Source organism: Pinus tabuliformis, chromosome 7, assembly GCF_031772625.1.
Source record: "Pinus tabuliformis cultivar Carrire ecotype Pingquan chromosome 7, CPIR1, whole genome shotgun sequence".
Taxonomy (NCBI): Eukaryota; Viridiplantae; Streptophyta; class Pinopsida; order Pinales; family Pinaceae; genus Pinus; species Pinus tabuliformis.
The window spans coordinates 295,360,723-295,381,956 of record NC_142293.1 but is presented as its reverse complement, the minus strand read 5'-3'; positions in this window follow the sequence as shown (position 1 = coordinate 295,381,956).

Genomic DNA, 21,234 nt, shown 5'->3' with positions numbered 1-21,234 from the left:
TGGATGTGATAATGCACAAAAGTGTGCATACTTGGTAAGTCTGTCAACTACCACCATGATGACACTCTTTCCCTCAGACTTGGGTAAACCTGTGATAAAATCCATTGAAACCTCCTCCCAACGTTGGCTTGGAATGGATAAAGGTTGTAATAGACCCGGTGTCTTAATTGTTTCAACTTTATTTTGTTGGCAAACCAAACATTCCGCCACAAACTTTTGAATATCTGATTTAAGGCCATCCCAAAAAAATTCCTTCTTAACCCTGTGGTAAGTTTTTAAAAATCCTGAGTGCCCTCCTAAGGGAGAAGTGTGCAATTCCATAAGAATCTTTTGTTTTAGCTGGGAATTCTTACAGAGGTATAAGCGATCTTTGTACCATAACGAATCATTTTTCCAGCTAAATGTATCAGACGTACTGGAATCTTGTTGTAACTTTCGAATAAGTGCCCACACTTCTTCGTCATTCTTCCATTCCTCCCTTGCTTCGTTTATCCAATCTGGTTGGATAATAGAAATGGCGCACAACAATGCTTCCACATCCTCATCCTTTCTTGAGAGTGCATCTGCCACCACATTTTGCTTCCCTTTTTTGTAGATGATTTCAAAGTCATAACCCAACATCTTTGTGACCCACTTTTGTTGCTCTTCAGAGGATAATCTTTGTTCTAAAAAGTATTTAAGGCTATCATGATCCGTTTTTACCTTGAAGTGTCTTCCCATTAGGTAGGGTCGCCATTTCTTAAGTGCATGGAGTATTGCCAACATTTCCTTCTCATAAATAGCTTTGCTTAAAAACTTTCCCTTGATTGGACGACTTTCAAAAGCAATGGGTCTTTCATCTTGCATTAGAACAACACCAATTCCATTTCCTGAAGCATCACATTCCACAATAAAGGTTTTTGTGAAGTCCGGTGTAGCTAAGACCGGTGCTTGGCACATTGCCTCTTTAAGATGTTCAAAGGCCTTTGTTGCTTCCGGAGTCCATGAAAATGCATCTTTCTTCAATAATGTTGTTAGAGGTGCTGCTATTCTCCCATAATTCTTAACAAACTTGCGATAATACCCTGTCAACCCAAGAAATCCTCGCAGATGCTTTATGGATGTGGGGATTTTCCATTCCTTAATGGCTTTAATTTTGCTAGGGTCTACCTTAACTCCTTCATGAGATACAATATGACCCAAATATTCCACCTCCTGGACTCCAAAGAAACATTTGGATCTTTTTGCATATAATTGTTTCTCCTCCAATAGTTGTAGCACCCTGTCAACATGTTCAACATGATCCTTCCAAGACTTGTTGTAGATTAGTATATCATCAAAAAATACTAACACAAATTTTCTAAGGAATGGTTTGAAAATTGAATTCATCAAACCTTGAAATGTTGAAGGTGCATTGGTAAGGCCAAAAGGCATGACCAAAAATTCATAATGACCCTCATGAGTTCTAAATGTTGTTTTCGGAATGTCTTCAATCTTCATTCTGATTTGATGATATCCTGAACGAAGATCCAACTTGGTGAAGTAAATTGATCCATGCAATTCATCCAGTAATTCATCAATGACAGGAATGGGGAACTTATCTTTAATAGTGAGCTTGTTGAGCTCCCTATAATCTGGACACATGCGCCATGATCCATCCTTCTTGTGCACCAATACTACTGGAGCAGAGAAAGAACTTTGACTCGGTTGAATTATACCAGCCTCTAGCATTTCTGCAACCATACGTTCAATTTCATTCTTTTGGACATAGGGATATCTGTACGGCCTGATGTTTGGAGGAACACTTCCTGGAATCAGATGAATAGCATGATCATGATCACGCATAGGTGGGAGACCTTTGGGAGTCTCAAATACCTTGGAATGATTGTCCAGGACTTTTTGGAGATCTGGAGAAATAGATGATTCCGATGTGGAAACATCTAGCGAACATAATTGTGCAATTACACCTCTTTGCTCCTTTTTTAGAAGCTTTGTCATACCATTAGAGCTGATTATCTTTCCTGGTTTCCCTGCAATACCCCTTAATTCAACTTCCTTTCCTTCCGTAGAAAATTTGATGAAAAGTTCTTGAAAATTAAAAGCTATTGTACCCAAGGATTGTAGCCATTGGACTCCTAGTACAACATCAGCACCTCCCATTGGAATGGAAAGCATTGGGCTAGTCAATACATATTCTCCCATGGATAGCTTGATATTATGGCACTTTCCAGAGCAATTTATTGTTCCTCCATTTGCAATCATCACTTGACACTTCGTTGCTAGATATAGGAAGCAATTCAATTCTTTTGCTACCTTACAATGAATAAAATTGTGGGTGCTTCCTGAATCAATCAACACTATTACCTTTTTCTTCTTGATTTGTCCTTCTATCTTGATGGTTTGAGGAGTGGTAATTCCTGCCAATGCATTACAAGATATGGTCGGATTTATTTGTTCTTCATCTAGGCTTTGTTCCTGGAGTATATCCTCTTCTTTTGACCTTTCTTGCTCCTTTTCTTCTTCCTCTTCACAATCTATGTAGAATAATTTCTTCTCAGCACACTTATGACCTTTAGTGTATTTGCTATCACAACTGTAACAAAGCCCTTTTGCTCTTTTTTCTTCCAATTGTTGTGGTGTCAACCTTATAGGTTGTGGAAGACTAGGGGCAACAACACTTCCGTCTTTATAGTTGTGAGTGGTATGCTTCCTGGTTGCCATAATTTTGCTTTCCATTTTTCTTGCTAACCTGAATGCCTTCTCTAATGAATCAGGTTCCCAAAGGCGAACATCATGTTGGATATTATCCTTTAAAGACCCTATGAACACATCAATCCTATGCTCCTCTGGAATATCTTTTACCCTTATGTTCAATTTTTGGAACTCCTCAATGTGCTCCATTATTGAACCCTTTTGTTTGAGACTTATCAATTGGCTAAAAAAAGTGTTGCTTTTTGTATCCTCATAATGTGCTATCAATTCTTCCGTAAAAATTGCCCAAGTGATAAATTGTTTACGAGAGCAAAGCCATTGATACCATACAAACTGATTTGGTTCCAAATATAAAGTTGCCATACGTACCTTTTGTGTGTTTTGCACATTATTGAGATCGAAGAATTGCTCCATCTGTAATATCCATGTGGCGGGATCCTTGCCATCAAACTTCCTCATATCGATTTTTGGAACATGGTGAGTCTTCGATCCAACATTAGAGTCTATGGAATCATGATTAACATTTCTTTTGTTCTCATCATGAGTTTCCTTTAGTACCCTTTCACCTTAGTGACCATTTCTTGTAGCAACTTATTCATATTTATCTTCAATTCTTCCATCTTATCATCCATGCCATCAATTTTAGCGTCCATGCCATTCACCTTAGCTTCCATGCCATCCATATTAGCTTCTACACCTTTCTTTAAACCATCCATATTAGCTTCTACATCTTTCCTTAAACCATCCATTTTAGATTCTGTTGCTTTTTGTGCAAGTGACACTTGTTGCACTTGTTCTTGTAATTTTGATATATCATATAGCATTTCTTCTTCTTCTTCATGAGTCATGCTAGAGCTTTCAGGTTCCTTACTAGGTGTTTGCATTTTCTTTCCTCGGGGCATCAGTTACCGATAATAATGCTCTACTATGCCCTTTGAATTCCTTCAAAATAAATTTTCAAACCAAGCTTAAGCAAAAATTTAAGAAAATCTACACACCTTTTTTCACTTTGTAGGAGCTCAATATTGCCTCTGATGTATCTCTGTACTTTTTGATCATCTAGTTCTAAATTTGTGACCTGCAGTAGCCTTTTGTGTCCTCTTTCCAATGCCACAAGTCTGATCCAAATTGGATTCTCCAAGGAAGAGTTATACGAAATCTCCCACAGTGACTTGATTATAGACTAGTTCAGTAGAGCGAACTTGTACGACGTGCCATGAGTCACTGTTTTGACCTTTGGATCTAAACAATGCATACAAGAAACTACAGTCCGTCCTCTTTCTGTACCTTCTTACGAAATTTCAATCTGATCCCCAAAGAGAAAGTTATGACGATTTTCCCCAGGTCACCTGTTTTGAATGTAATTCAGGAGTCTGCAAAAATACCAAATTCCTCAGATCATATCTCTGCAAATATCACGCGAAAAGTTCTGAAATTTGGACCCAAGGTTCAGCGCGATTTCTTCTCAAATGGGTTTTTTTTGCGACTTCTGAAACGTCACAGAAAAAAAGTTATAGCGAAAATGCCACGATGACTGTTTCGAGCAGCAAAACCCTAGAATCCAAAGCTCTGATACCAAATGTTATGAAACCAGCTCAAGAAAAGATAGAAAAGATAGATCAACGCCTTAGAATTCAGCCTCTTCGAGGGGGCAACCTCCTTTACATTACATAAATGAACAATTATTGGATGATTCAAATGACAAAACCTCCTTTCTATATATAGGAGTCTAAGGAGTCACAATATAATCCAGCCGACCTAACAATAATAATATAAAGCCACAAAAATAACAATAGAGGGATTCTATGGGGCACAATAATAACAATATGGGGGAAATAGGGGCACAACAATATTAATAAGGGGTATAACTACAATAGTAATGGGGTAATCACTAGTATTATAGGGACCCAACAACCCTGGTTAAAAATCTATGTAATAAAGTTAATAAAGGAAAAATAAGACCTTGTTCATGGGACATGTATTCCAAGCTGAATGTTGGGAAAAAACATAGTGATGGGGATCACTTGTGATTAATTAATGACTATAGAAATTGGCTAAGGAATTGATAAAGACAAAGAGGCATTTATTGACATTTATTTATGAAAATAATGGAAATTAGGAGAAAAGGGAGGTGAAAGGTCACAAGTTGCATGTGAGGAGGAAAATGAAGGAAAATAATGAAAATTTGAAGAAATTAGAGGCTTCATTAATAAAAAGGCTTCTAAGGATTGGTTTGTAGCTTTTGGTCAGTTTAGTTTTGGAGCTCTCATTTTCTACACGCTCTCTCTCATACTCTTAGACAAACAAAGTTTTCTTGGAGCACTCTTGGAGGAGTGTGGCATACTTGTATTTTTGGAGCAAGAAGGAAAAGGAAGAGTAGGAAAGCACAAGAGGACATTGAGATCAGTAGCTACTTCAGGTTTTTCTTGCAGGTACCAAATTTCATGTATGACTTCCTTGCTGGTTTTGGCATGCATCACAAATGCATGTGGTTTCTTGGTTATGATTTGTCATTGACATGGAGGATTCCATGGATTGATGGTGGATTTTCCTAGCCTTTCCATTTCCTGGATAGCCATGGTGTTTTTCGTGCCTTTCCTTTTGTTTTCTAGTTGGTTCTTGTGTTCCTTATGGCTATGGGTTTAGTTACTAGTTCCTAGAAGCCTTGGTTGGAAAAACGCTCGAGAAGCCTTCTAACAACTTGGGTTGAGTTATTAGCCCTAGAAGCCTTCGTTGGAAAAAGGCTCTAGAATCCCTTGGTGGGTTAAGTTACTAGACTTGGAAGCCCTAGTTGAACAAATGTTCTGGAAGCCCGACAACAATTGTGGGTTGAGTTACTAGTCCTGGAAGCCTTGGTTGAAATAAATGCTCTTGAGTCCTCGAAAACTTGGGTAGATACCAATATGGTGATGGTTAGTGATGTTTGATCATGAGGTGGAATCACTAGTTAAGGGTTGAGGTGGTTGGGCCTCTAGAAGCCATGATTTGGTTTTGTTGGATGTGTTCCATGAGATCCCACATTAATGCTTGGAATATGGCAAGTGTGTGACTAACTGAAAGAGAGATTTGGTTCAATTTAGTCTATGGTCAGGTGGTTCATGGAAGTCCCAGACCTGGTTTCATTTTTCATATGTTAATAAGATATTCTTTCATCTTGTATTTGATGGGTAAATATACTTTCTCATATGTGGTTTTATGACTGTTATACCTTTGTTATTTTTGTTGTTTATATGTTGGTTATGAGTATGTTTTATGACAATAATGATGTATGGCTCTCATCATGTTTTAATTAGTAAATGAATGTACAATGAATATATGACCTAATAGATGAAGATGTAGGTATTGTGATAGGGAATCTATGCTTATTAGCGATTCTCAAGTAAGTATGAGACCCCTATGCTCAGATCTGTTGATATGACCTGTAGATTGCATATGTGTGAAATGTTTGAGGAAATGCCTGTGATGGCTAGTAGGGGTAAGATCATGTGGTTGTTCAAGTACTTGCATAAGTATCATTTTTTTGATGATATTTTTTCATTTCTAGAAGTTTCATGAAGTTTTGGGCAGTTGCTTGAGTCCTCGCCCTGAAAAAGTGGCACAAAATCTAGGGTTACAAGCTCAGAAGTAGCTGAAAAAGTTCCCAGTCACTGACATGCCCTTGTTATGGGAGTGACTAGAGGGTCCTAGCTGCATGCATATGCATGTCATGGGAGTGAATCAGGCTCTAGCTCAGTAAAATTTCAAGTTACCTTAGGGGTTGGTCACCAGGAAGGGTTGTTTGGCTCCTAAAGGTTTTGTAACATGTCTAGAAGGGAAAATTGGTGGTGTTTTGTCAGTTCCACTTCATTAACTATACAGGGGAGTTGAATCAGATCATAGTATAATCTCATCACATGTTTACCCCAGCTGGTCAGTTAACAATGGGTAAATTTGGGAGGATGGTGTTACAGAGTGGTATCAGAGCATGGTTCACCCCTTGGACTGGATGGGTAGTGTGTTGGTCATGCATTCATGTTGGTTGCATATATGTGTTCCTTATGCTTGTGGTCTATGTGTTTGTTGCATATGCATGGTGGTGGTCATAGTTGCAGTGGTGTCATCATGTGGAAGTGGATGGTGTGTTGTTGGATGTGGTCGTCATGAGTGTATGTCGGTTATGCATTGGTTATGCATGTTAGTGTTTATATATTGTTATGCATACATTGATATGGTTGTAGTTGTCATGCATGAGGTCATGGTATGTAGTTGGTATGGTCATGCATTGATGATTGGATAATGATTGGAATGATGATTAAATTTTGATATGATTATGTGTATATATGTATTGTGCTAATATAGTTGATATTGCAGATGAGATATTCCCCCCTAAACTACATTGAGGTACGTTGGTTTTTTTATGATTTAGTTTAGCTAACATTATATACCATGCAGGAAGAGAAAATCAAAGATGACTAACAGAATGGTAGACTTAGTTCACAAGATTCTCCCTATAGATCAAATAAGCAGCATGGTGAGGGGTATTCTCTTGACATAGCGGACACTCTGAGAATTTTGAAGGCATAAATAAGAAGTTTCAAAGAGAATAATGACCAAATCATTCAATCACAAGAGAGACTTGCTAAGGAACAGGAGAAACATGTAGAGGTCAATGCAATAATTCTTCAGAGCTTGTTAGACTTGTAGAAACAAGGACATCTTAGAATCAGTCATGGATAGGAGGATAAGACTAATGGAGCATATGGTAGCATATCACATGGTGGGCATAGGTTGGATAGAGATGACATGGTCAAAGATGGAATATTCTTGGATACACCTGATAGGTGAGGCAGTGCACATGGGATTCATTCTAGCTCTAGTTTAGATAGGTATCGTGGTCATCATCATTGTCATCCTTACAAGAGGAATGCCAATGGATATTTCTCAGATGAGTTCTAGAAAGAAAAACCACCTACATTTGATGGGAAAATGAAGAAGTCATAGGACACAGAAGCATGGTTGCTTGGTATGAATAAGTTCTTTAGGTTGCATGATTACTCAGAAAACATGAAGGCGAGAATAACTACATTTAGTCTTAAAGGTAAAGTAGATATCTAGTGGGAAGATGTAAAAAATGTCATAGGTATTTATGAATAAGAGTTGTCTTGGAATGAGTTCCAGAGACTATTTAGGAATAATTATTTATCAAAGAGATACTATGACGACAGGGAAAAGGAAATTTATGAGCTGAAAATGGGATCTATGATGGATGAGGAGTACACTAGCACATTTTTGGAGTTATTGAGATATGGGCCTTATCTCAAGGAGGAAAAGGCAAAGATTCAAAGATTCATCACTGGGTTTTTAGTAGCATTCAAGGACAAGATTGAGTTTGATGAGCCTAGATCATTGGCAGAGGCCATTCGGAAGCTAAAGCATTTCTTTGAGCAATCAAAGTGCAGATCTGAGACTAATCCGGATTGGAAAGGTAATGCGAAGAATAAAGGAAAAGGGGACAAGAAGAAAACACGACCTAAAGACACAAGTAACAAAGAGAATGCAACCTCGCATAAGAAGTTCAATGCATCTGATACAGGACATGGATTTCGATCTGAGGTAGGGTTTTAAGCCCAAGAAATAAAAAACAAACTGATGAAAAAAACCCTTTCACGGATGGGTAAGTAGGGTTCAGTCGTGAAATTCCTACCTCGAACTCGAGTCGACCTTAGTAGTGGTGGGGGTGTTACCCTAGCGTGTGCATGAGGTATAGCCTCATAGTAGACCCATCCCTACACATAAGAAATATATATATATATATATATAAAATAAACGAATTTAACCCTAAATGAAAAATAAAAACAAACAATACAAAGGTTGGTTTCGACTACCAAAAATAGAGAATGCCTGGAAATTTTGCAAGTAAATTGTGTGAATTACCTAGGGAAGATAGTCGGGAAAGCCTTCTCTATTAACGAAGCATTTGATTTAGACAAAAAGGGACCTTTGTTGTCCTAAATACTTGTATAGGTGATAACATGGCGGAAAAACCTAAAAGAGAAATGGGAGAATTTCTTATTGAAGCATAGGAGACAAAGAACCGAAGTAGAAAAAATGGAAGTTTTTTAACCACACTTGTACCCTAAGTAAATATCAGCCAAATACAAAGTTATATACACACAGAAAAATTGTTGTCGAGCTGTAATGTGGTTGTTTGCAATCATTTGACAACCAAGAATGTAACCCTCGCCATAGTCGGATATGGGATCTTATAGAACAAACCGCATGTCGAATGAGCGAAGCAAACCCGTGGGTTTATAATATTTATCCCTTGTCTTTAATATTATTCCCTTGAGTTTATAATCCCTTAGGTTTTTAGTATTAATCCCTTGGGTTTATTGTTCCCTTAGGTTTATAATATTTATCTTAGGGTTTATAATATTAATCCCTTGGGTTTAATATTATTTCCTTGAGTTTATAATACCTTTGGGTTTTAGAATTAATCCCTTGGGTATATAATATCAATCTCTTGGGTATATAATATCAATCCCTTGGGTTTAACAATCTAAGGGTTCATATTCCTAGGTTATAATATTATTCATCAGGTTTATCATATTAATCCTAGGATTTAATATAAATCCCTTGGGTTTATAATCATGGTCAACCATGTGCAACCATGGTCCAATGTCACATTGTAACAAAGATTGTTTGAATATGAAAATCAACCATGGTTAACCATGGTCAAATGTCACATTGCGACAAATATTGTCTCAATATTAAAATCAACCATGGTAAAACATGGTCAACCATGTTTATTTTAGGGTTTAAAGTATTTATCTTAGGGTTTATAATATTAAAACCTTGGGTTTGTCTCTTGGGTTTAATATTACTCCCTTGGATTTTTAGTATTAATCCCTTCAATTTATTATTCCCTAGGGTTTATAATATTAACTCATTGGGTTTATTAATCTAAGGGTTCATTTTCCTAAGGTGTAATATTATTCATAGGGTTTATAATAAAATTTTTGGGTTTAATATAAATCCCTTGGGTTTATAATCATGGCCTACCATGGTCAGCCATGGTACAATATCACATTCTCACAAATATTTTCTCAATATGAAAATCAACCATGGGCCAACGTCGCAATGCGAAAAGATAGTCTCGATATGAAAATCAACTATGCTCAACCATGATTAACCACAGTCCAACATCACTTTGTTACATAGATTGTCTCAATATGAAAATGAACCATGGTTGGCCACAACCAACTATGTTTATTTTAGGGTTTATAATATTTATTTTAGGGTTTATATACCTTGCAATTATAATATTAATCCCTTGGGTTTATAATATCTTTGGGTTTTAGAATTAATCCCTTGGGCTTATTATTCCCTTGCGTTTATAATATCAATCCATTGGGTTTATTAATTTAAGGTTTCATATTTTGAGGGTATAATTTTATTCTTAGGGTTTATAATATTAATCCTAGGGTTTAATATAAATCCCTCAAGTTCATAATCATGGTCATCCATGGTCAACGATGGTCCATGTCACAATATGCCAAAGGTTGTGTCAATATGAAAATAAACCATGGTCAACCATGGTCCAATGTCACATCGTGACAAATATTGTCTTAGTATGAAAATAAATTATGGTAAGCCATGGTCAACCATGTTTATTTTACGGGTTTATAATATTAATCTTAGGGTTTTTATACCTTGGGTTTATAATATTTATCCCTTGGGTTTAATATTATTCCCTTGGGTTTATAATCTCTTGGATTTTCAATATTAATCCCTCAGGTTTATTATTCCCTTAGGTTTATAATATCAATCCCTTAGGTTTATTAATCTAAGGGTTCATATTCCTAGGGTATAATATTATTCATAGAGTTTATAATATTAATATTTGTGTTTAATATAAATCCATTGGGTTTATAATCATGGTCAACCATGATCAATCATGGTCAATCGTGGTCAACTTCAGTCAATAACCATGGTCAAAAACCATGGTCACATTGTGGCAAAGATTGTCTCTTGGTCCAACGTCACATTGTCAACACCATGGTCATCCATGGTCAACCATGATCCAGCATCTCATTATGAAAAACGATTATCTCAATATGGAGATCAACCATGGTTAGCCATTGTCTAACGTCACAATGTGACAAAGGTTGTCTCAATATGAAAATCAATCATGGTCAACCATAGTCCAATGTAGCATTGTGACAAATATTGTGTCAATATGAAAATCAACCGTGGTCAACCATGGTGAACCATGTTTATTTTATGGTTTATAATATTTATCTTAGGGTTTATATACCTTGGATTTATAATATTTATCCCTCGATTTTAATATTATTCCCTTGGGTTTATAGTAATAATCCCTTGGGTTTATAATATTTATCTTAGGGTTTATATAGTTATGTTAATAAATGTATATTAATCATACGCATATCGGAATATATCAACCACATTTACTAATGTGGTTGTACATGTGCTTCATATATGCCTATCAGCGTATATCAACCACATTAGTAAATGTGGTTGTGGTTTATAATATTTATCTTAGGGTTTATATATCTTGAGTTTATAATATTAATCCCTTGGGTTTAATATTATTCCCTTGGGTTTATATTATCAATCCCTTGGGTTTATAATAATATTAATCCCAAGGGTTTTTAAATTTATTAATCAATTATTTAATTAATAATAATCGATTAAATAATTATTATTATGTTTGTTTTTTAATATAAATAAACTATATCAAGTATTTTTTAGAAGTAATCACAATAGTATTGAGCATTCCCAAGTCATTACCAAGATTGATCATTTCCATCACCGTAAGTTTAGGGAAACAATTGAAATGGAAAAAATACCTAAGACGCTAGATAAAGATGATGGTTGGAAGGTTGGTCGTTGTTGGATCCCCTCGCTTTATTCCTACTTAGTGCCTTTTTTTTGAATAATAACAATATTTATTTATTATTATTTTTAAATTAATTCACCTCTATGATAAAGTTCCCTCTTTTATTACTTATTTTCCTTTTTCACAGAGTCTTTTCTTTTATTTAGTATTTATTTTCTAAGTTTTATTAATTTTAATATTTTTCATTTCTCATTTATCTATATTATTGCTTCACTTCTTTTTATTACATTACATTTTTTATGTTTAAAATTAATTAACTAATATATTTAGAAATAATAATAATAATAATAATAAATAGTTTTTAATATTTTCTATTCAAATTTTTAATTTTAGTATTATTCCTTATTTTTAGGGTTTTTTATGTTTTAATTTTGATTTTATTGTTTTTCTAACTTTCATTTTATCATATTAATTTTTTGTGTTTTTTTTTTTTATTGTTGGGATTAATCCTTGCATCTCTGTTATTTATTGGTTCTATGGTTCAGTTATCCATCAATGCCTTGATGATGAATCATAATAAGTGGTTCGAAACGCGTCGACTTTAAAATTTTTATATGATTACTTCCAAAAAATACCTCGTATAAATCATGAATAACAAAACCCTACATGTTGATATAAATAAATAAATTATTTAATATTCATTATTTTTTTTTTTAAGAAACTCATAGAATTTTCATTATATAGATTGGAAAAGGCCTAGCTCCCATAGAAAATTCAGGATTGTTCTTTTTGCCACTTCAATCAATTTGCATTAGATGGGGACCTTCTTGCTACCATTATTATTTACATATATTCTTAAAGCAAAACTATAACTGTAAACTCTCCAGAAAACCCCATTATATTATATACATCGATATAGCATATATATGAAATTAAGAAAAATTCTTCCAGCTGCTACCATGCTCTACTTCTTCACTTGCGAGATCATCCACAGAAGAGGTCAGTTCCTCCGTGTCATTCTCTTCTTCATCGAGGACTCGCACAATAGCAACAACTTTCCATCAGCATCATTGATGACCGTAGCACCCCCAACCCCGAAAACTTCCTTTAAGACCCCAACAGTCATTGTTTCCACCTTAATTTTGATGTTTTCAACCTTCTGCTGAACACTCAATACATCTATGCACTGACCTTCCATGGTCTTCTGCATCAGTTCCAAATATTTTCCCATTCTAGATAATTGGGCATAAATAATATCCATATTTTCGTTCATTTCCTAGATGATATCCTTTACTACTTGTTTACAAGAACTCTCCACGAGGTTCTTAATGCTTCCATGCCCCGAACCATGGCAAGTCCCCAAGCTACCAAGCCCTGAACCTCCCCCACTGTCATTTTGTGCGTAGGAAATCTTTGCACCAATACACCTCTGAACAATAACAATGTTTTTGGTTAACTCACCGTAGCGATTTGAGATATATAATAGCCTCATCAATCCCTACATTCCCCTTGATCTTGTCCTTCGTAAATGCAAGACAATTCAGAGTCTTGTCAATGTCAATTCCTTCCATATTTCCCATTGCCAGAAATAACGAGGATGGTAATACAATGGTACGTTCTTCCTGAGGAGAAGTAGTTACGTTATATATTCCGACGAGTAACTGAAGCCTCAACGCCCACCTATCCTCGTACATGATTTTCCTTCTAGCAACACCACAACTCACCACCTACTCACCCTGCAACCAAGGCACTGCGTAGGAACCTTGGAAAGCTATCCTTCTTAACTACCATCTTGCGGAGGAACCTTAGGGAGCTCACCTTCTTAACTACCATCTTAATACTCTGACGACCTGTACCACCACAGTACAATGTTGACCTATTGCAACCATTCAAGGGATGTGACATGAAGAGTTGTTTTGATTTATGCATATTTGACCTTGTTCAAATAACACGCCCACGTTGGCCTCACCATCCGCCATATGGTTATTGGCACGCAACACATGGAACAAATAAACCTTTTCTTTTTAGCAAATAAATAATCCTTACCATGATTGAGGAGGTTTCATCATCTAGGAGAATGATGTTCTTGAGGAGCTTTACACATTTTTGGATGATCATCATGGAATTGCCAACTATGGACAAAGTTTTGATATCATTAGCCAAACTTATTTTCAAACCCTGCCAAAGGGAAAGGGCTTCTGCTTGATTATTTGTCATAATGCCAAGACCCATGCATACTTTACTTCTATTTTTTCTTCAAGGTTGATGATTACCCCTCCGCCTCTAGCCCCCTTCATTATTTATTATTAACATATAATTAAATTATTAATTAATAAAAAAATTTAGTATCAATATTATTGTTGGTATTATTATTTAATTATTTTTAAATTATTCAATTTTTAATATTATTTAATTTTAAATTATTTTTTATTATTTAATTATTTTAGTAAATAATTAATTATTTTTATTAATTAAATAATAATATTTTTTTATTATTATATATTTATCAATAGCTTGTGTGGTAGATACTAATGCAGTTTTGAGGACCACATTTACTTAATTAAATGTGGTTGTGTTAGTTGATTAGTCTATTTGCTAATCTCAACCTTGAGTGTCACATTTGAATGTGATAATTAATGCTATGTTATTGGTTTTGTTAGTGTTTGTAAATCTCATTCTTAATACAAATCCTAAATAGTGGCCTAAAGAGGTTTCAAATTTATTTTTTGGAAATACTCGGTTATAATTGTCAAGCTTCAAGATTTTGGGTGCCTCCAGATTTTTGATGGTGCTGAATCCATTTCTACCATCAAAAACAAGATTCAAACACTCTTACTGTCAAAATTTAAAGAAAAAAAAAGTGAACAAATTCCAACTAATTTTAACTCTCAGAACAAATTTGCAAAAACCCCCCAATTTTAAAATAAAACCAAATAATATGTGTAAAGTTCATACCAATATTTATTTATTTATATTAATGAGAATAATGATATCAAGAATGTAAGTCATTCATTTTCACAGCTGCAAGCACAAAGCTGAAGACTGATACTATGTCACTGATTTCAATAATATCAATAATAAGAAGTGAAAATTGATGTAACGTGATTAGATGTAACGAGCCTTGGGTGGACTGACTCTCTAATTGATTGTCCTTTGGCATTCTGATCTATTGAATCCCAGTTGGGTCTACATGATTTTCTCCAACTTGCCTCTGAAACTGTAGGAGTTGCCCGCCTGTCAATGCATTGAAGTCTCTTCTTCAAACGATACAAGTGGTGTACGGTCATATACCATCGCTATCTCTTTTTAATTTCAACAGAGATTGGAAGGATTTTCAAATAAAACCCGTACATAAGATTGTGCCGATATTCAAACTCTGAACATTTATATCTTCAACTTCCACAGATCTAAATAACGCTAAATTATCAATTCTCATTACGAATTCTCTTCCATTCCATTAATGGAAGAACTCGTGGTACAGCCACAGACCCTCACAATTAGTAAATCGATAATTCCATCCCATTATTTACTCTTGGGGAGTAAATAATACAGTGCCTCGCAATTAAAAAACAATCCCTGCCACAGTATGTTAAGTGCAGCATTCATTCATTTTGCTCTGAAATTCAGACATTTATGTACTCTCTCTTCAAGAATAACAGTCAATGCAGCATGGAACGTAGAATTGTCCATTGTCCACTACAGTGTATGGTGACCCACAATGGAATTTCACGTTTATGTTCTATTCTTAACTTTCCATGATGAAAAGATGTAAAGGTAGAGATGCATGCATTAAGATATCTCCGTGACCATGAAAAGAAAGATAGAGATGTGTGTTAATATCAACCATGGCATTAGATTATTATTAAAATGGTACAAAGTATATCCATGCATATTAAGTCTTTCTTTTTTATAATGAAAAGAAGAAAATATATTGAGATCGGTTAAGATACATCCAAGGAGCAGTGAGTTTAAAATGGTAAGGAAATAATTTTCTCATTAACCATTCTTTTATTACAAAGTGTGAAAGGTTATTAAGAGAAGTTGAATGGTAAAACAATTGTCTCGAATGCTTGTCAATAGTTGGTCATGACTCAAATTGATAGCAGCTCATGATTTGACTGCACCATCATTTTTAGATGAAATAAAAATAAAGTGAATACAAAATTTCCTGGATAGATATGCTTGGATGCGTAGAGACAAGAACACCATCTCGGCGATTCGCTATTAGACACTTTGGGGGTTTCTTTGAAAGGGAAAATGTCTACATAGAGAATCAAATGGAGTTTATTAATTCCTTCCCACAGATGTTTCACAGCGCAGGAGGCTTTGGAGCTTGACCGGTCTGTTTCGATGGAGGAACTTACATATTCTTAAATCATTTGCAAAAGATAGATGTTATAGGGTTGGATGGACATACAATTGAGATCTTCACATGCTTCCTAGTTTTGATGAGTGAAGATTTGCTCAAATTGGTGAAAGTAGACGTCAAAGAAAGGTTACAAGTGATATAAATGCCACCTTCATAGTTCTCATCGCAAAGTCTTTTGGTTTGGTCACATTTCGTTGTGTAACCTTATATACAAAATTATTTCTAAGATTATTGCTATAGGCTTATTTCTTTGTGTAACCTCACATACAAAATTATTTCTAAGATTATTGCTAATCCTGTGAAAGGGAAACTATCCAACTTTATTTTAGGGAAACAATTTTGTATTTTAGGGAAACAATTTTGTTTTTTAAGGAATAGGCATATTCAAGATGTTGTTGCCATTGCACAGGAATCCTAAAAAGAGACAATTGCACTTAAAATTGACTTGCATAATGCCTATGATAGTGTTGATTGGATTTTCCTTAGGTTGATCCTACACAAAATTGGTTTATCTATTGGTGTAGTGAACTGGATAATGTCATATGTCTAGTGAATGAATTATGCAGTTTTGATTAACTAAGTACCATAGAGGGTTAAGAAAAGGTTGTGCTCTTAGCCACTTCTGTTTCTCATCGTCATTGATGGATTGAGTATGAAAATTTCCATGGCTAAGATCGACAATAGATTTGTTGGTTTCACGTTACTAAGAAGGTAAATATTACCCATCTTATGTTTGTTGACGATGTACTCATCTTTTTGTTGTATAGTGAAAAAAACTTTTGCACATAATTTCAAAATTTGGGGATGCTTCTAGTCTCTTTATAAGCAGGTCAAAGTTTATGATCATACATGCCTCGAATCAATAAGATGAATAGTGGAGACATAGGTTCTTTAATTGCACAAGTTGTTTGGTATGGTTACCGAGGCTCTATTGGCTTTGGATCCTTTCCTCTTACGAAGAGGTGAATCTCGAAAAAACTATATCTAACCTAGTGTTATCCTATACTACTCTAAAATTGATTCTACATTATATTATGATTAAAATAAACTATAAGTAAATTATCAAGTTAGTTATACAAATTTAGAGAGGAAAATCAAACAACCTAAACTTGATACAAGTATGAAAGAAAAAGGTTGAATGTTTTGTTGTTAATGAACTATGATATGCTAAGTAATTCTAATTTATATACTTCATTTAGAAATTAGAATTAAGAAATATAATACAATAAATTTACTACAGAATCAAGTTTTTTTTTTTTCCAAAGGAAAAAACGGTAACCTTTTATTAAAAAATGAAAAGTTACACTAGCAGATGCATTGAAGCATTTCCATAAGCTGCCCATATGGGCTCGAGTGCATTCGCACCCCTCGCAACGTTAGAAGACTAACGTGCATAAAGAAGAATAAGAAAAGAGAAGTGAGGAGAGAGAGAAGAAGAGGCAAAAAAAACTGAATTCCGGCAATGAGTAAAAACTCACGCTTCAAGTTTTTCTCCCCTTTTTCTTTTCGACCTTGCGCCACTCTCCTTGAGTGGGCTCGATCGAAGCTATGACTAACTGTGTTTCTGCTTTCTGTGGGGTTGTTTCCTTGTCTGAGTCTGAAGTATCTAAGTCGTGTTGCCGTTTGATCCCTCCCATGTTTTGATCCTCGCTTGTCTTCTCTGCATGATTTTGGTGGATCTTTGTGATCTTGGTTTCTGATGTAGCTTCCTTCTGAGTCTCCATTTCTTGAGATACCTCTGCATTCTCTGCGTGGATGTCATCCTCTTCTGCTTCTGATTCTTCATCATCTGAGTCAGGGGGGGGAAATTGCCATCCTTTCCTCTGCTTCCCTTTCTGCTTCTTTTTACTATTTGCTTTTTTTGCTTCTGGGCATGTGCTTTGCAGGTGTCCTGTCTGCCTACAGAGCCTGCATCTGAAAGCAGTATTTTCATAGTCTAGTGCTTGCAGCCAGTTTTGTTGTTTGTAGATCAGTCTTATGTTGTCTGGCAGCCCTTTGCTTAGATCTACTTCCACACAAATGCGTGCAAAAGTGTATACCCTTTCATCAATCCTTTCCAGATCTGTTTTGATATATTTCCCAATGCTGTTCCCAATTCCTTCCAAGACTTGCTCACTCCAAAAGTGAAGGGGAAGGTTGTATAGACGGACCCAAACCGGCACTTTGGATACAGTCATGTTGTTTGGATCGAAATCTGGGAACCATGGGGTCATGAACAGCCCCAATGTTCCCCAGAACCAAGGCCCATCTCTGATGATTTTTTCTCTGATTTCCGAGGATGCGAATCTAACTATGAAAAATCCCTTGGAGCATAAATGTATATCACATTCCATGGTCCAAGTGGAGAAGATCCAATGGAATAGATCCATTGGTTTAGGCCAGAAACTGTTAAAACGACAGATTAGGGCCTGCGTTTCATAGGATTTAACGAAAACATCAAGCCCTGTAGAGTCAACGCTTAGGGCTGGGGTTTGCCCTAATTGATCTACTATGTATGGCCTAGGAGTATACCTGCCTTGATCTGGAGAGGATCCTGTATCTTTGTTACCCTGAAGAATGTTTTTGTATGAGAAACCTCCTTTGGGTTGCTGCTGAGATGCTGTCTTTTTCCCCTTATCCCCTCCTGTGGAGTTTTTGTCTCCCCTTGAGCTGCTTGTCTGACCCTGAGGAGGGGCTCCTCCTCTCAGTCTGAGGTTCAAAACAATGGTTTCTCCTGGGCTAATCCCATAGTTTCCCATGGTTCTGTTGTCTTGGAGAGACCATCTACCATTGACTAGGTGTTGGATCTGTCTAGGGTATCCAGACAATACACAGATTTGCTGCTTCAGCTGCAGCACAGTGTTTTCTGCATGTACCCATACTAAAATAGATTTCGTCTCTGGAGTTTTTATGAAAATCTGAAAACGATTTTTTGTTACCTGATGTCTGCAATCTAGCTGAGTTCCTACTCTACCTGATGTCTGTCGGCGATCTTCCAGATCTGAGCTTCTATTGAGGCATTCTACCATTTTCCTGTCACGATCTGCAAACCCTCTGATGGATCGATGCATATAATCACCGATCCGCTGCCTGGGCTTCTGAAGGTCTTGAATCTTGCTCATATTGGAGAGATCCGGCCTGGATCTACAGGATTTGGGCCATGCGAAGATGTACATAGGCGGATCTGCCCCATGCAACCCTTCGTTTTTGCATGCATGCAGCGACTGTAGATAAGTGAGCCAGACTATCCCTTGGCTGACAGATCCTGTGTATATCAGACCGATTTCTGACAAAATTTCGCCCCCAAAATGAGATCCGAGCCCAAAAACGAAAAAAGTCTGCAGATCTCTGGTCTCGAGCGGCTTTGCTGGCCTCTTCTTCAGATCGGCCCTAGCTTCCTTTGACCCAGCTTGCAATGGGTGATATGGACGAAGGATAACTGCTGTAACCACAGCTTTCGGTAGTTTCCAGGTATTTGGGCACATGATCAAGACCGCTTCATAAACGTGAGGAGGGTCGAGACACTCCAGCACCGCGATCTTACTGTCAAACCTGTAGGGAAACGTGTTTGCGCCCTTCCCTTCACCGCCGCCTCCGACGAGCGCCATGCCGAGGGTTCCATTTCCTGCGTAGATCGAGATCTCAGCAATGGCCATCTCTCCCCTTCTTGTTTTTCGATCGTTGTGTAGTTATTACAGAATCAAGTTATAATACAAAATGTACATAATTATGTTACAACAAATAAAATAGAAAAGAACATAACATAACTGGCTCAAAAGAAAGATGCATTGTTGATAATTTTTGCAAAAAAATATTTATGAAATAAAATCAAATTATATTCCTACATGAAACTACAAATTAAATGAAAACTAATTCTTAATGTAAATAATGAAATAATAGGTAACTATTAATTACAAATTCTTTACTCTAGTAGACAAACACATATCAACTATATTTATTTCGAGATTTTACATTAAGGACAAATGCAAAGTCTAGCTAATGTATAATAATAACTACTGCTTAGCCAAATATAAAGGGATAATTGTAAACGATCTCTTTTAAAATTGATTTAGTTTAATCATTGATTTAAGAAAACAATCAATAAATCAACCACTGAAAAAATAGTATAAATGAGACAATGAGTTACAGCTAAAAAATTACTCAATTTGTAAATAGAGGTTGACATTCTTTGTCAATTTGAACATATAAAAATTAAAATCGAACAGATGTCTAGATCAATACCACTTCTTAGGACACTAGTCACTAAAGAAGAATACCGATTAGTTCAAACAATAACAAATTAAATAATTCTTTATCAACAAATAAATGCAATATGAATATTCTTTTGCTTAAGAAATAAAATCATCAAACAACCAACATTTATCCTCTATATCTCAAAAATGAATAACCTGAGAATAAAGAAGATATTAAACATGACCATTGAACTTAAAAAGCAAGAAAAAACAATTTGAATGCAGCCAAGCAGATAAACTTGTATAAACAATATTCCAGAGTCACAATTTCAGACAACATTTCCTTGTCCAAACTCCCCTCCCATTTTCATCAAAATTAGGGGTATATATACATAGGCCCTCATCCTTTCGATCTCAAAATAATACTAAAAAATGCCTTTAAAAGTCAATTAAAAAAATAAAATAAAATTGTTGCTTTCTAGGAATCTCGGTTGAATGACAAAGTTGAAATGAAATAGGTGGTTGATAGAGTTTCCATAGGCAACTAAGAACATGTTGTAAAGTTCAAGGCGACTGTCTTGCATACATGGAAGGCCTGTAACAGAAGAAAACTAAAATTAAACAATCTCATAGTAATACTAAAATGAGGTTGCTACAAAATCTCTGATTTTGTAGCAACCTTTTATTAAAAAATAGGAAAACAGATAAAACAAAGCTTACCTCAAACACTTCACACACATAGATAAAAAAATTTCACTGTTTATTTGCATCTCATCCTTCTAATTTTGAGGAAATAGTGACTTTGAGTTTCAAAGATTTAATCACAATGTGGGTGAAATTTAACTAGGTTTTACCCTCAACACTAGGTGAATTTTGTTCTTTAGATTTTTCCTTCACTTGGAACAAGGCTCTCAACTCATTATTTTCAAAAAATTAATTGGTTGATTTGATATTACAAACAGGGGATAATATCCATATATTATTGTTGCCAATACATATTGGCAATAATTTCATTTGAATGAGAAGTACGTGGGGAGGAATCATCACAATAGGTCATCTGGCCATAATACTAAGGAACTTCTTGAGATTGGGCCATGTTCTTTTCCAGCGATGGCTTGGGATTAGTTTCCAAATCAACCAAGGGGACATTCACATGGGAC